This window comes from Microtus ochrogaster, chromosome 5 (assembly GCF_000317375.1).
Source record: "Microtus ochrogaster isolate Prairie Vole_2 chromosome 5, MicOch1.0, whole genome shotgun sequence".
Classification (NCBI taxonomy): Eukaryota; Metazoa; Chordata; class Mammalia; order Rodentia; family Cricetidae; genus Microtus; species Microtus ochrogaster.
Window position 1 is genome coordinate 50,053,534 of NC_022012.1, and position 16,748 is coordinate 50,070,281.

The window sequence follows — 16,748 nt, forward strand, 5'->3', positions numbered from 1 at the left end:
AGAGGAGTGGGGAGAGGGGGAGAAGGGTGGGAGGAGGGGGAGGGAAATGGGAGGCTGGGAGGAGGCGGAAACTTTTTTTCTTTTTCTTCCTTTTCTCAATAAAAAAAAAAGCCAATACAGAAAAATAAATACTGTATGATTTTACTTATTTGTGAAATATAAAGTAATTGATCTTACAGAGGCAGAAAGTAGAGTGGTAATAGACAGGAACTAGAAGATGAGAGGGGGAGGGAAGAAGAGAGAGATAGAGAGATACAAATTAAATGGCACAAAATTCCTTGGGGATCCTGGAAAAATTCTAGAGCTTATTGTACAGCATAGACACTATAGTTAAAGCCAATACTTGAAAACACCTAAGAGATTAGATCTTAAATATTCCATGATGGTTAGCTTTAATTATAGACTTCCCCAACCTAGAATCACTAGGAAGATAGTCTCAATGAGGGATTGTCTGCACTGGGTTGGACTATAGACAAATCTGTGCAGGATTTTCTGAATTAAGTAATGTGGGGAAATCCAACTCACTGTGGGTGGCATCATTCCCTTGACACTTGCTGCCAAGTCTGAAGACCAGAGCTGGAGTCCTAGAACCCATATGGTAGGAGAGAATCAACTGTGGCAACTTTATCCTCTGACCTCTGTCCATGTACACAAGTGTAAACATGATCATGATCATGTGCATGCACACACAAACAAACAAAATGTGAATTAAAAGAAAACTTTTAAAGCCACCAATTCTTCAAACACAGCTCAAAAGTCAGCATCATGAAGAAATGTGGTTTTTTTGGGTTTTTTTTCTTTTGCAGTGCTGGAGATCAAACCTACAGCCTAACACATATTAAACAAGCATTCTACCTGTAAAACCATATCTCCCATCATGAAACCTACATTTTAAAATTTCCTGCTAATAGAAACCTTAGCCTGAACTCAAAGACTAATATAACACATATATACATACATATATATGTATATTATAATACACACATGTACTCATACTTTTCCTCCAAAATTTGAGGAAAGTGTACTATAAAGTATAAAGAATTATTGAAATCGATCAAATCACTGGCTCTAGCTATAGGACATTAAGAAGTCATGCAAGGTAGTTACAAACATCAACTCCCAGCAGTTGGAAGCACATATCAATGCACAAAATCATGCGAGTCAGAGTCCCAGCGTCAAAATAAGAGGGGCTCATGAAGTCCCATCCCTGTCTGAGTAGCAAATGGTGGCTACGAGGAAAGGAAATACAGTTTTCTTCAGAGATGTGGGCCCTGAAAGGCTACCCGTGCTCAGTAGTGTTCCCCATCCAGTACATGGAACGGCCCATATGTACAAACAGGCAGCACTAAATGGACTCCATGGGTATCTTTAAAAAGAGAGCACATGTAGCGGGGAGGAAGAAGAACAGGAAGAATTGAAGTGGGACGAATGAAGAGTAGATTTAATTAAAACACAACTTATGCGTATATGAATATTAAATAGAAACATGTTAAAAGAAGTCCTTTAACTTCTGTAGCACTGTTCTCATCTATAAAAATGAAGGCTAAATATTTATGACCTCCCAAAAAAATAATTTTCACACAAAAATTTATAAACAAATGTTCCAAGTAGTTTTGTACATAATAGCTCCAACTTGGAAACAATTCAAATATCCATCAACAGAAAAATAATCAAATTGCAGTTTATCCATGTAACAGAGTGCTACTCACCAACAGAAAGGAATGAACTAATTACAAATATAACAGAGGAATACCACATATTATACCCACAGAAAGAAAGGACAAGAGAATATCCAATGGCTCTGTTTATGTCAAGCTACGTATTAGGCAAAGTTAATCTTTAAAAAAAGAGGAGGAAGTTGAATTGGTTGGAGGGATTCAGAAGGAGCAGAAGGAACTTCCAGGAAAGATAGATATACTCTGCAAATGGGCTAGACAGATGGTTCATTATTTAGTCTTCCAGAGGACCCAGGTTCAATACCCCACACCAGTGTGGAGACTTAGCACCATCTATAACTGCAGTTCTAAGAGACCCAATGCCCTCTTCTGGACTCTACAGGCAATGCAGGAATGTGGTGCATAGATAAACAATACAAGCAAAACCCCCATACAAGAAGCTCTCAGGAGAACTAGGGGAGATACATATATTCTGAAATAAACTCAGATAGTAGGGAAGAATATACACTGAGGGAGCAACTTCTGATTTCGCTATTTACTCTAATCACAGTTATGCAACTTTATTTTTTTTTAGTTATGCAACTTTAGATATGTTATTATTCCCTGTGCTAGCGAGGAACTTTCCACCAGATGACACGTAGATGTCCAAATAATTTCTGAAATACTACATAAAACCCAGTACATGATAAATGCTTTCATCTTTCTCCCACTTCTCTCACATTTCCTGACCCTGGGGTCAGTATCAATGACTGAAGACCGCTCCCCTACTGGAATCCCTGGAGTAGGCACTCAAAAGACTGCAGGGAAGAAGAATGCAGCACTGCAGGGCTCACTGGTTCAGCACAAACACCTGCTTTCCATCACTCCAAAACCAGTCTATGAAGCTGTGCACTCTGCCAGGCTTCCCAATAAAGAGAGCTTTAGAGAACACACACTTTGCAAGCAGACACAAAAATCCTATGACCATATAAACTAAGCTGTAGGTATGAGAGAAGAATGTGGTACCCACTGGAAAACAGAGCAGACATCCAAAGGACACAGTGAGAAGAATGTGATCTTTAAAGTCAGACTCACACATACTCCAAGGCTGCCTTGTACATACTGCACAACCTTTACAAAAGGTACCTAACTGCTTTAGCTTAAGAGTTCTCTGTTGACAATGGAGTAAAACTATCTACCCCATAGGGTTATTTTCAAAAGCAAAGAAATTTTATGTGAAGACCCTGACGTCCCAGAACCACCAAAACCTGATAACCATACAATATATAGATTGTGAGTGCATGCTCATCAATGGTTTCCTGATTTTCTGAATTATAACTCTACCACAATTACAAACACCAAAGTGTTAAATTATTAAAAGTGCTAATTACTAAATTTAAATACACTTTTAACTTACAGAATAAAAATAATGGCTCAAAACAAAATCATAATCTCTTATATCCTGCCAGACCCTGATTTATTCCAAATCTTACCACCATGCCTCAGGCACTACTGTTAAATTTGATACTAAGTAGATTATCATCTCTACCGCCAAACTGAAAGCAGTCGTGGTGTTAAGACAGGAGTTTTCTGAATAAGAGGACAGCCTAGGCTACATAGCAAAACCTTTTCTCAAAAGAAAAATTTAAATTTTCTTTCTTCTGGGAAAATTCAAGATAGTTCTTTGAACAAAAAGAAAGATACTGCAATATGTGCACTATGAACATGAGTAGGTGGTGTGTGCTACCCAAAAGAAAAATCTCAACACAGCAAAGGATTTCTGGGAAGCAATCCCTTTAATGATATAAATTTTAAAAAGTAATTCAAAGAGTGCACAAAAGTGGAACACATCTCAAATTAAAATAGTAGCACTATGTAGGTTAAAGGGTCATGTCCTTATTTCTGCAAAAGATATTCGATGACTAACAAGTACAAGAAAAGATGTTCAAATCACTAGTCATAAGGAAAACAAATCAAAACCACGATGAAGCATCACTTCAGATATCTACACTCAAAAGACAGGACTAGAGTGGCAGAGGAAACAGAGAAACTGGCACCTTCCTCACACACTGCAGGGGGAATGTAAACTGGTACAGCTAACCTAGTACAGCATCAGGCAGTTCCTCATGTCTGCTGTGTGAGGAGGCCAGAGGAGGTGTTGGATCCCCCAGGGCTGGTGATGAACCATCTGTAATTGCTGGGAACTGAACCTCATTCAGTTATTCTGAAAGAGCAACTGGTGTTCTTGAGCCTCTGAGCCATTTCTCCAGCCACAGCCATTTGTAATCTTTATGTCTACAGTTTCAAAAACGACAGTTCCACGGTATTGATATTGTACCATAGGAGAAGACTGTTCTTTCACTTAGAACATAACAGCATACACTGTGAGTACAAGTATGCATGTGTGGGGAAGCACGAATGTGTGTGGATGCAGTAGGTTAAAATCACATGTTTCTTCAGCCACTCTCTACCTTATTATTTATGTGTTGGGGAAGGGATTTAGGTGTGTGTGCATATGTGTGTAAACACAAAAGACAAAGGTTGACATGGAAGACAAAGTGTCCTCCTTACACTGTACACTTTTTTTCTTTTTTCTTTCTTGTTTTTTCTTGTGACAAGATCTCTCATGAATCTGGAGTACCCTATTTAACCAGTCTGCCTGGTCATCAAGCTCCTGGGATCGAGCGACCTGTCTCTGCCACAACCACCATCACCCAGAAGTGGGGTTACAGATTTACTGACTGCTACATTGGCTTTTATGTAGGTGGTGGAATCCAAACCACAGTCAAGCCCATTACCCACTGAGACAGCTTCCCAGCCCCTCCACCTTTTGGCAGGGTAGTGGGGGACAGTGCCTCTCACTGAATTAGGCCAGAATGAAAGGACAGGGAACCCCCAGGGAGCCTTCTGTCTCCTACCTCCCAGCACTGGGATTTCAGGAATGCACCCATGTGTCTGATGTTTACATGGGGACTGGGAATCTGAACTCAGGTCCTCATGCTTACACTGCAAGCATTTTACCTACTGAGCAATCTCCCTTGCCCCAACACCATCTATTTCTAGAGATTGAAGGATATTTACATGTAATTCCCAAAGGATTTCTGTGTCTCCTTTAAAACTGGATTAGGTTGTGGGGGTTGGGGGAAGCAGGAAGACAACAAGAGAACAACTGAACTCTGTCACCTTATCATTAAATCACTCACAAAGGCACTAATAAAGTCTATCATCAAGTCAATCTTTCAGTGATTTCTTAAGGTCTAGGAAGCACAAATGAAAAGCATTTTAAACATCTGTATAAAACCTTGGGAACCCAGTCACCAAAATTATTTGTAAAACATTTATATGGCAACCCCGGTTACGACATAAAAACATCAGGTGTTTAATCACAGTCCTATGTTGACAATGTTTGTGTCTACTCAAAATTCATACTGGAATCCTAACTTCCAAAGTGACCGCAATAGGTAAATACTTTGGGAAGTAATTAAGACTCACAGTCTTCATATATGGGACTGATATCCTTGTAAAAGAAGTTAAAGGAAGACCCCTGTCCCTCCTCAGGTGGGGGTACAGACGGTGTCATCTACAATATGAAAGCACACCATCACCAAACAGAATAAGCTAGTACTTTCTTCTTGAATTCCCAGCCAGAACTGTAAGAAAACAATCCCTGATGTTCATACACTTCTTAGTTTAAGGTATTTTGTTATAGCAGCCCAACAGACTAACTTACAAAGGCAGCTCAAAGGATCAGGGAAAGAGGAGAAACGGGGCATTTGCTGCAGGCTTGCTATGCAGTTCTTTACAGAAACAATCATTTCCTGTTAGTAACAATTTTATAAGGTGGACGGTATCAAAATGAGGGGATTTCAGACCAAAGGGCCCTCTTCAGAGGGATCCTCCTGGACAGCAGCTGGAGCTGCTTGAGAAGCAATTTTCTGATTGCTTTGTAACAAGTTCAAAGCTCTGCAGTCAACTGCTGACACTAATCTGTTCCCTTGAGCAGGACAGGACTGCAAACCTGAGCTGAGGGGAGGCACTAATAAAGTAAGGGGGCAGGGGCATTGAGGCAGGAGGCGACCCAGGTGTGAGGCCTTCGTTTTGCACCTGAGGCCCCAACATTAAACATTTGGAAATTGAGAAGAAAATAATAATTCTTCCCCTTCCTGCTTCCATGAGAAAGGTTCATGGAAAGAGGGGCAAACCCCTGAAGGAAAAGATGCAGAAGCGATCAACTGTCAAATGCAGGCAAGAAAGCTCCTGAGGACCCAGCAGTCCGGACATTCCAGAAGCCTCGACTGTCCCCTAGAGACGGCATCCTGTCCCGGGCCCAGCCCCGGCACCGGCCGGGATGGAGCCCACAGTCCCACAACCCTCACAGCCCAGTGGAGCTGCGGGCCAGTTCCACCCTCCCCACCCCGGCCCGGCCTCCTTAGTGGACCCCGTGTCTCCCCTCCCCCGACACACGTCCAGGTGCCTAAGGAGGTGGAAGGGTGTTCCGCCGCCATCTTGTCCCTTAGCCCCACAACACAGGTTGCCCGTGCCCCTTCTAGGGTCCGTCCGAGTCGAAGCAACGCGCGCCCCTCGCGGACACTTACCCCGTCCGCCCTGCGCACTTCGGGGCGGCTCCCAGCGTCCCGGCGGGAAAGGGGCGGGGTGGGGCGGGGCGGCAGCCGAGGACCGGGCGGGACAGATGGCCGGCGGACCACGTGACGCCAGCCGAAGTTTAGCCCCGCCCTCTAGGCGGTTCAGGGCCTTTCGCGCAGGCGCAGCCGGATTCAAGCCCGGCGCTTAAGAGAAAAGTGAAGGTAAGAGTTTTCTCCCAGCCTTGGAGTGCCTACTTCCCCAGAGCTGTTATTTCCCCGTGGAGTGATAAAAGTCCGACTCGGCTTTTGACGGCACGGGCCTTTTTCTCAGATTCAACCTTCCCTCCGGTCTGTCTCTTCACCACAGTCCGTACGTGAAGGACCTAGCAGGTCCTCTCGAGAAATCTGTGATTGATAGTGTTCCGGAGCTTAGCCTGCATCTTAAGGCTTCTTTCAGGCGTCGTGTGCCAGCTTGGAGCCAAGGATCCAGGAACAAAGACCTAACAGATATGTTTAAGCTACTTAGAAGACAGTAGTATGCACGGGATGACTGTGTGTTGGTATTTAAATCACAGATCTGAACTAAATGGAAAAGAGTGTGCACGTCCTCGTATCACAGCAGGTGGGAAACCAATGAGGATTGAAGTCTACCTCACTTCCGGGGGTGGAAGAGCTATGGAAACAGGTGTGCACTATATTAGTGGCTCCTTCTATCTTCCCCCTCCTCTCGGTTCCTTAGAAAACCCATTAGCTCTGTCGTCTGACAAATAGTTATGAAGCACCTGCCATATTGGATGCACTAACTGCTTAGAGTTAATAAACGAACAGAATAAAACCCCCGAAAAGCATTCTGGGAGGGGAGGGAGTGTTCTTGAACTGGGAGGAAACAATAAACGCAAACAGAAGGGACATAGTACAACATAAGTAATGATCAGTGTCTTCTTTCTCTTTTTACGCATCTTCTCTTATTTCACCTGACATTTAAACAACTTCAATCTCTTTCAACTTGGAATCTCCCAACTGCCATCCTCACTTCAACATGTCTTCATCCCACTTTCTAGCTGCCTTTTGCACTCTGCAGTTTACAAGATATTTCCCCTACTTCAATTCCTATTCAGGTCTGGACTTAGTGCACTTTGGTTTCTGCCCATTCTTTACAAAGTCACTAGGGATTTCCATACTGCAAATCCTACTGATATTATTAGCACAACCAGCAGTAATTTGAATTTTTAATTTCAAGTATTGAAGGCTTCGGCACTGTGGTGGTTTTACCGGAGACCAAAGCCATGGAACAAGGCGATCACAACAAAGCAGATCAGTTGCTCTTTAACCAAAACCAAAGAGAAATGATGATTAGATCAGTGCCTTATTCAGCCATCATCACAGAGGCTTCCTCCTGCACCAGATGGGAACAAATATGAGACCTACAGCCAGACAGATGGACAGACAGTGCAGAGAGACAGACACAGCTCTAAATGAAATGTCTCCATCAAATATTTCTAAACTAAGAGTCTTATATGGAAGACTGAAGGACCATCTCTCATCTACACTCTGATATGGGGCAAGTTACTACAGCCCAGTCCTCTATGAATGAGGTGGGGATGGAGTCATCATGTTTACTTCCTTCTTGAAGGCTGGTGGGGCCTGTGTTATCTGTGAGTGTGACACTTCCTGACCTGAATAGATGAAACGAGACTGATGTAAAGCAGGTATTCAAAAACTTGGGCCAATTCCCAGCAGCTTCCTTCAGGGCTTTACAAATTGTATTGCCCCTGAAAACTGTAATATCATATTGCATATTCATTTGTTGGTGTCAGAAAAAGAGAATTTGTTGGAGGAGGTCATTTGTTGGTTCCCAGCCGCCTGGCTAGTTTAGACCCGAAATTATCACACAGAAACTGTATTAATCAAATCACCGATTGGCCCATTAGCTCTAGCTTCTTATTGGCTAACTCTTATATTAATTTAACCCACTTCTATTAATCTGTATATCGCCATGTGGCAGTGACTTACCAGCAAGGTTTCAGCATGTCTGACTCTGGCAGTGGCTCCATGGAGTCTCTATGATTCTGCCCTTCTTTCTCCCAACATTCCATTTATTTTTCCCCACCTACCTAAGTTCTGCCCTACTATAGGTCCAAAGCAGTTTCTTTATTCATTAATGGTAATCACAGCATACAGAGGGTAATCCCGCATCATGTTGGATGTGTATGTTCCCCACTAAGACAGATTCTGTGATTTAAGAGAGTTAAACTGTCTCTTTTTCCCCATCTATATCCCGAGTTCAGCTTTCTGTATTATTAGTAGGACGAGACACAAGATTGGGAACAAGCAAGTCCATGCAGAGATCTCACAGAATAATCAGTTAAGGTAAGGCTGAAGGAGCTTAACAAACTTCATTTTAAAAAAGAGCTCCATTTTAGACAGGACCTAACTAAAGAGATGAATGTAGCCCAGCAAAGTCATAAAGTCATAAACTTCCAAGGAACTGTTCCTGCCCTGGTCAAAGTGACAAAACAACATCTGCTTGCTTTGAACACCCTTGTAGGCATCTGATTAAGTGCTGTTTTAAAATTCCTGTCTGCTAACAGTCACTGTTTGGGAATTCCCCGTACCCCAACAACAACTTCAAAAATTGTATACTTTACGCAATCCCAAAATGCCAAGGCTTGTGCCACCCTGCTTGTGGTTTTCCCTTTAAAATCCTCTACCCTGAAGCCTTGGGGCTGTTCTCCCCAACCCACTGCAAAGGTGTGTTGGATTGTAGTCCCAACTAGCTTGAATACACCTCAGTGTGTTTGCATCAGATTCCAGCTCTGTGGTGGTCTTCTTTAGGGGTCCTGTGATGCTGGCATAACAAGATCAATTTCATTGTTCCCACACTCACCAATGAAAAGAAAGCCTGCATTTTGAAAAGTAAACAGTACACCTGATTTTCATGCTTTCAGAGTAGTTTCTGTCTGGGTCTTATTTTTTAATAAAATTGAGCCATAAACTACAAACAAAGCTGGATGGTGGTGGCTCATTCCCAGCACTTGGGAGGCAGAGACAGCTGATCACACTGAGTTCAAGGCCATCCTCGTCTTCAGAGTGAGTTCCAGGACAGCCAGGGCTACACAGAGAAACCTTGTCTGGAAAAAAAGCAAACAAAAGGAACATAATAAAATGGTAATCTGGTTCTAAATGAACCTAATTGTCTTCCCAGTCTACACTGTTTCCCAGACATAGCGCTGCCTTCCTTAGGGTTGTATAAACAAGGAAAGAGTGTATTTTATGAAGGTGTCAGAATCTGTTTTTGTCTTAAAGGGACAAAATACCATAAATTGGTTAATGTACAATGAACAGACACTTATTGGCTCACAGTTTTAAAAAGTTGCAAGTTAAACCTTCTATGACTTTTTTTTTTTTTTTTTTTGGTTTTTCGAGACAGGGTTTCTCTGTGGCTTTGGAGCCTGTCCTGGAACTAGCTCTGTAGACCAGGCAGATCCCCCTGCCTCTGCCTCCCGAGTGCTGGGATTAAAGGCGTGCGCCACCATCGCCCGGCCTTCTATGACTTTATAAGAAGAAATTCAGACTGTCAATGTCCCAATGACTTTTCCTCAAGTGAGTCTGTGTTGTCAACCCCAAAAGTGATATTTGTGAAAAATCTGTAACATATATTTAAAAATTACCCAAATAAGCCAGACACTATATCTCAAGTCACTAGTAAAATGACCAACTGATGAGTATCACTAGGGAATGGGCATCTGGGCTAGATTTTTTCTTACTATTTACAGAATATTTTTCTGTAAGAGAACATAATACATATTCACACATATACACATCAGCATGTGTGTATTGTCTTGCACTACCTACAGGTCCAAACCCATGTCAGTCTGAGGGAGTTACCCATTTTCCCCAAAGCCTGTGATCTTGCCTCTATACCATCTCCCTGGCAAGGGATGCCCACACCCTCCAGGATGGGCCTGCGTCACCTCTCAGATTGTTGAACTGTGAAGCAATTTTTTGAACCCATATCTACAAAAGATGTCCCTTAGGCTGCAAAATCACAGCTGAGACTTACTGGGCCCTCGACAGGGGCCGTGTGACAAAGGCAGACAAATCCTGAGGAGGGGCTGTGCATAGCCTCATTCCAGCACTAGGTCTACAGATGAGAAAACTGAGCTCAATGAGTAAGTATTTGGAGGCACACACTGATTTAATAGTCAGTGATGGGTGAGGACTGAGCATTCTGATTTCCAGTCTTAGACTCCATGCACCCTTCCCATCTTCCTCTGCCCTCTTCCTCAGCCTAAGTTCACCCCCCCTTGGGTATGCCATGTCCCCTTCTTAGCAGGTGTTAGTGCAGAAATGACAGTCCCATGGGGGCATTAGAGATGGGTACCCTCTTCTTTGAGGTCTCACTATATTTTCACCTGGAGAGTAGGCAGATAAACCCAGAGAGATACCAGTAATCACATCACCCTGAAGTCCCCATGACTGGAGAGAACCATCTCAAAGGTCACTAGGGGACTTTTCAGATCTGAAAATTATATCTATTACACCCAACGTGTTTAGGACAAGGGGGATTTATGGTAATATAATACAAAATCCATGATTTTACAAAATCTAGTGTACCAGAGTCAAACGGTGGCGCTTGGCCTTCATGCCATCCATGTGAAAGGGGTTCAAGAGCTTTTCTAGGGTAAAGCAGGAGATTAACTGAGGTAAGCACTTTTCCTAAGTCAGTTGTAAGAGAATTTAGGACACCAGGAAGGACTAAGAAACAAGCCAGGACTGGGACGCACCACCCCTATCTAGGAGGTGTGGAAAGTGAGCCGTATGAAGACTCCTCTCCTCGACAAATGTCCTGCCAAGTAGAAGATAACTGCAGGGAGCTGGCTAAAGAGTTTGTCTCAGGAACAGAAGTGGAGATTAGACTGTGGGAACCAAGGCTATTGACTGCGTGAATTTCCCACTGGAGATGCCCCAGAGCGGTGGGGAAAACCCAACATACCAGTACATGAGAAAAAGTTGTGCCTACTTCTCCATACCCTGCATAATTTTGCAGCAAGGCAGAGTGCTTATGGCTTCACAAGAAATACACTGTGAAGAGCGACGCTGGTGGAGGGTGCCTGCCTGATCTAGCCGCTGCCAGGGGCAGGCGGTACGGCGATGTATACCATCACCAAGGGGCCCAGCAAGCTGGTCTCGCAGCGCCGCACAGGTCCCACGCAGCAGCAGGTAGAGAGCAGGTGCTCCTGAAATGCCGGCCGACCGCGCTACACACACGCGAGCAGCCCTCGGTGCAGCCTCAGGGACCCTGGCCCCTGGCAAGTCCAGGGCCGAGGCTTGTGTTCAATCGAGTGAATGGCCGGCGGCCCCTCACCACATCTCCATCCCTCGAGGGAGCCCAAGAGACCTACAGACTGGCCTACGAGGAGAATGTCCAATTTGTGTCCGAAGCCTGGCAGCAGGTAGAGCGACAGCTGGATGGCGGCCCTGCCCATGAGAGCGGCCCACGGCCTGTGCAGTATGTAGAGAGCACTCCTGATCCCCGGCTGCAGAACTTTGTACCTATTGACCTGGATGAGTGGTGGGCACAACAGTTCCTAGCTAGGATCACCAACTGTTCCTAACACCTGTCCAGGAAGGAATGCTGCCATAGTGGACCCTTTGCCCAAAGAGGACCATGGTGCGCTGGTCCACCTTGAGGCATGGCTGGGTACTGGCCACACCTGAAGTGCCAACATTTGGACTTTTGCACCTGTCCTTCCTTTGGCTTGGCTGTCTCAAGCTGCCAGAGCCAGAGGCCAAACCTGTCTAACCTCAGTACTGCTCACTGTGCCCAGGGACCAGCCCCTGGGGCTGGCAGGGAGTAGTTCAGGCTAATAAAGTTGAAAAACTGAAAGAAAGAAAAAAAAAAGGAAAAAGAAAAAAGAAATCCACTGTGAGAATCGGTTGATACACCAAAGGTGTTAGGCCCAGCGCGTTGCTGTGCAACCTGGTTTGTCTCCATCAGAATGCCTTCTTCTGGTGAGTCAACCTTCTGCCTTATCAGCTGAAATCTCACTGCATGATTCCTGTGGACTTCAGCATAGTTTGAACTTGCTCTGAGGTGAAAGTGAGTTAACTGTATGCAGTTAGTCTGGGCAAAGGAACACGCAGGCTTTTAAGTGTCTACAGTCGTCAGGAGACAAACAAATCTAGTTAGACAAAGAAATCTATTAAATTGATTAAAATGATTCACAGTGTTGAATGAGATATGTGTTTGCCTGGAGCTCCACCTCAGGCTCCTCCTCACTACAAACCCTGCCAAGTCTCAGGCAGCCCTAAGTGGAGGCTCCTCCCCTGGAGATTCCCAGGAACACTCCTGCAGGATATTTAAACAGTCTCTTAAGGAAAATCCATGTGATTTTCTGGTTCCTTTTTCCCATCTCCTCTCTGGGGGCCAGGAGACCCCTGGGAGCATTTCACTCATAAACCTGGACTTTTATTTCTTATTTTGGCTTGGATTGATTGGCTGCGTTAGCGGGGAGTCTTAATATCGGGGTATAGAAACATTACATCTGGTGTGTTTGGCTGGGAGAGGCTGATTGTCCCCCAGCCCCTCAACCACATGGTGGGAAAACACACCTCTCCCCCACACCAGCCCCCTATGTCAGACTAGATCAGCTCTCAGCCCTGTAAGGAGCCCTTTCTAAGTCACTGCCTTCAAGGCCTAGGATCTCCTCTGATTTGGGGGGTACCTTGTCAAAGAGGTAGCTGTGCCAGGGCCCAAACATGTTTCTGAAGCAAAGGCAGCCTTTGTTCCCTGATCCTGCTGTAGGAAATCCTTCAGTCGGTAGCCTTTAAGTTACCTGCCCACTTGGGCGTGGCCTCTTATACTATAAATGCCCTGTAAATCGCATGCTTACTCTCTCTCTGTTCCCCCTTTGAGCAGAGGACTGTGATCTGTGAGTCTACTCCTAAATAAATAACCCTTTATTATACTCAATTCTGAGCTAGTGTGGGATTTTTAGCATCTGTCTTCATCTGGCACCCAACATGGACAGAGCGGTTTGTGCTGCCGTTTTGAAACCACAGCTAAACTTTGGTTTTTAGTGTCTAGAATTCCTTTCCAAGCCCTCTCAGGTTTTATGTGAATTTAGCTACGACATGTTGGCATGCCAATCTGTTGTAGGAGTCCACTTGTTTGTTCCCAGCTGCCTAGATCTGAAATAACCACTCAGAAACTGTATTAATTAAATCACTTCTTGGCCTATTAGCTCTAGTTTCTTATTGGCTAACTCTTACATCTTAATTTAACCCATTTCTATTAATCTGTGTATCACCATGTGGCTGTGGTTTACTGGCAAGGTTTCAGCTCATCTATTCCCGGCAGCAACTACACGGTGTCTCACTGACTTTGCCTTCTTTCGCCCAGCATTCAGTTTAGTTTTCCAAGCCTACCTCTGTTCTGCCCTGCACAGGCATAAGATAGTTTATTAACTATTCATAGCATACAGAGGGGAATCCTACATCAGGACCCCTTCTGTAGGAGATATCCTACTTAAGGGTACACCCCCCACACACCCCTTTTTTGACCCAAAGTCTACAGTTCTGGACACAGTACATTAGACTTTGGGTTCCAGTATGGTCCTGTGGAATGGGCAGCTGTGGATCAAAGCCAGAGCCCTAAAATCCTTTGGGTGTCTTTTATAAAATCTATTAAAATTGGGGCTATCAACACCATATGTCCTGAAAGTCTAATTTCTCTGTGCACTAAGGCCTGGCTACTATATGTACTTGATAATCAGTCCCTTGGCACTCCTACACCCAAAGAGTCTAGAATGTTTGGCTTGGGGCTTCACGCCAGCCCCTGACATCCATATATCCAAGGAATCTGGAATGTTTGGTGGAAAGTTCCATTCCAAGCCCCCTCCCCTTGGAGTTGCCTCAGTCCAGACTCCACCTCCAAGAAAGCCCACCAAACAGTGAGCCCTCCCTAGGATTGCTCAAGACCCTCCTACAGGAACTGTTCCCCAGAGAATGAACACATGGTCTTTCGGTCTTCCTTTCCTAGCCACTGGGGAGAGCAGGCATTCATTAAACCTGGGCTTTTTCTAATTCAGTTTGATTTGATCTGATTTTGATTATTCCATCAGCAGAGAGGTTTGTTGAGCTGTAAAACCTTTTCACCAATCACATATTAATTTTATCTCCTTTAATATTTCTAACTGATGTCCTAACAACATAACAGCTTGCTTCAAAATCAGGTAATTCATTAACTATCTCACTATCTTTCTTATTTTGTTCAGCCCAAAATTCTGTTGAATGTTTGTGCTAGTCTCTAATGCATTCAGCAGATGAATTTCGTGAACTGCAGCAGTATCAGCCAGTTCAATTATTCCCATAATAACAGCGAATCTGTTATTCGACGTGTTCTTCTTAATATTCGTTCAGCGAGCTTCTGTATCAGGATCATCACAGGTGAATTTGGTCATGGCCTTGACAACTTCACTGGTATCCAGATTGCTCGCCTTGCTCTAAGAATGTATAAATTTTTAGATGTTAAGTTGAAAGACAGACTAGAATTAGCACAGGTATGAAGGGTACAGCATTCACAAGTGATGCTGAAATTAGCAGGGAGCCATTTACAAGCCCATTCAGTAGCAGGTAAGGTAATGTAAGACATGCCATAAAAGGATGGTAGTCTAAAAGTCAAAGTATACTTATCCTTAATGTTTAACTTTCCCTCCCCTGCTTTAAGAGGTTGAAAGCACTCGCTAATTTCTACAAGTTAGTCTGAATGGAATTTCCAAATTGCAGGAGAGGACTCACATTCCAACTCCATGCCACTGAATAGGTTCATTAACAGAAGAGCTAATTTCTACAGATCCATTTAAACTATACTGCTGCCATCTTACCTTTGAGTGAGAATATTTTCCTTGCAGGGAGCACCAGGGCTCCAATCAATAACATCTCCTTAGGAGATATTAGCATGTCAGGACCCACGAGTGTGCTGTGTTCCACCTTGACCAAAGGTCAGAGAGTTCAGTCCTAGTCTAGCTCTTTAAGACAGGAGGTTTGACCCAGGATGTGGTTACTAACAGGATGTCTTGATCTGGGGTGTGGTTACTTGATGCTTTGGCTGTTAAGAAGGTGATTACTTTCTTGGTTCCTTGAATCTCGGTAAAGAAGTCTTACGTCTTCCCCCTCCTCTTTGGATTAGGGTATTTAAAGCTTTTGAGAAATAAATATAGGCAGATTCAGAATTCACTGGGTTGCCTGATTCTATCCTGTGTCTCTGTCTTTTCTTTTGTATCTTTTTTTCCCCCTGCCATTTCTTAATCTTCACCTTTCCCTTCAAGAATGAAATAAGCCAGGCGGGAGAGCATTAATGTTGTCTCCCAGATGCAGGATACAGCATTAGCACTCAAGGTTTCTTGCTCTTAACGTTGTTGCCAATGCACCTAGTCAGATTCCTTGTTGGTAACCTTCATCTCACAGAAAGGTAGATGGATGGAACTACTCTGTCCATCAAAACCAGATGCATGAAAATTATAAAACTTACTATAATAAGTTGGGTGGTACTGACTATAAAAAATATAAAACTTACTATGATAATCATGTGTAGTATTAACAATAGATAGCCATATTTGAAAGGTTATATTTAGACACTGAATTCTGTTTTCCCATACAAATAGGAATTCCTTGTATTCCCACAGCATAATTTTTAATCTCTTTACCCAAGTCCACTGCCTGATTAGGACCTTGGTTGTCATAAGGACCAAGTAGCTAAGGAGATTCGTTAACCACCACCGGAATATCCGTATCTACCCACATACTGATAAATTAATTGGAGGATTGGGAATACAACTATGATCAGTCCCACTGACAGCATAGCAAGGAATAAAGCTGTAGCCTTCAGAGGTTTCTGGATCATTTCAATTATGGCCTCCCCCTTTGTCACACAAACTCTTAAGCTCTCCCCAGGTGGGAGGAATAGTTGTCTGCTTCAAAAGCCTCCTGTATCTTCCTTTGCCAGAGGCATCTCAGCAGCTGAAGCATCCAAGAGACTCCTCTTGCTCATGTCAGATTTTTGTCATAATGTATCTCCTTTGGAAACATAAGCATACCCTCGATGCTAACTTAACACTTTTCCTGAATTATTTGGATGCTAAACATTTATAATACTTAGGCTGTCTCAATTCAGCAGTTCTTCCATAACCTGCTGTTTTTCAGCAGCTATTACTCCTGTTTCATTAGCGTTTAAAAAATTTTAGTAGGGCTTTATACAGTCTATCCCTGAGGATTCTCATATCCCCCTTATGTTTAACAAGCGTCTCCTTTAGACTTCAATTAAATCTTTCGACAATTGCTTGCTCTGTAGGATTATATGGTATTCATGTAATGTGTTTTATGTTATAACACACAAAAAAAATTTTTGTTTCAGGGCTAGAGAGATGGCTCAGTGGTTAAGAGCATTGCCTGCTCTTCCAAAGGTCCTGAGTTCAATTCCCAGCAACCACATGGTGGCTCACAACCA

General features: G+C 43.6%; 1 protein-coding gene and 1 pseudogene across 4 annotated transcripts in view; one reads left to right on the plus strand and one right to left on the minus strand.

Moving 5' to 3' along the window:
* The window catches only part of Scaper (S-phase cyclin A associated protein in the ER), a 349,156-nt gene extending 342,820 nt beyond the window's left edge, over positions 1–6,336 (minus strand). For all 4 annotated transcript variants that reach the window (XM_026779044.1, XM_026779043.1, XM_026779042.1 and 1 more), the window contains exon 1: positions 6,251–6,336. The gene's annotated coding sequence lies outside the window, so the exon portion shown is untranslated. The remainder of the gene's footprint in view (positions 1–6,250) is intronic.
* Positions 6,337–11,392: 5,056 nt separating this feature from the next.
* LOC101990874 lies at positions 11,393–11,911 on the plus strand (annotated as a pseudogene).
* The last annotated feature ends 4,837 nt before the right edge of the window (positions 11,912–16,748 follow it).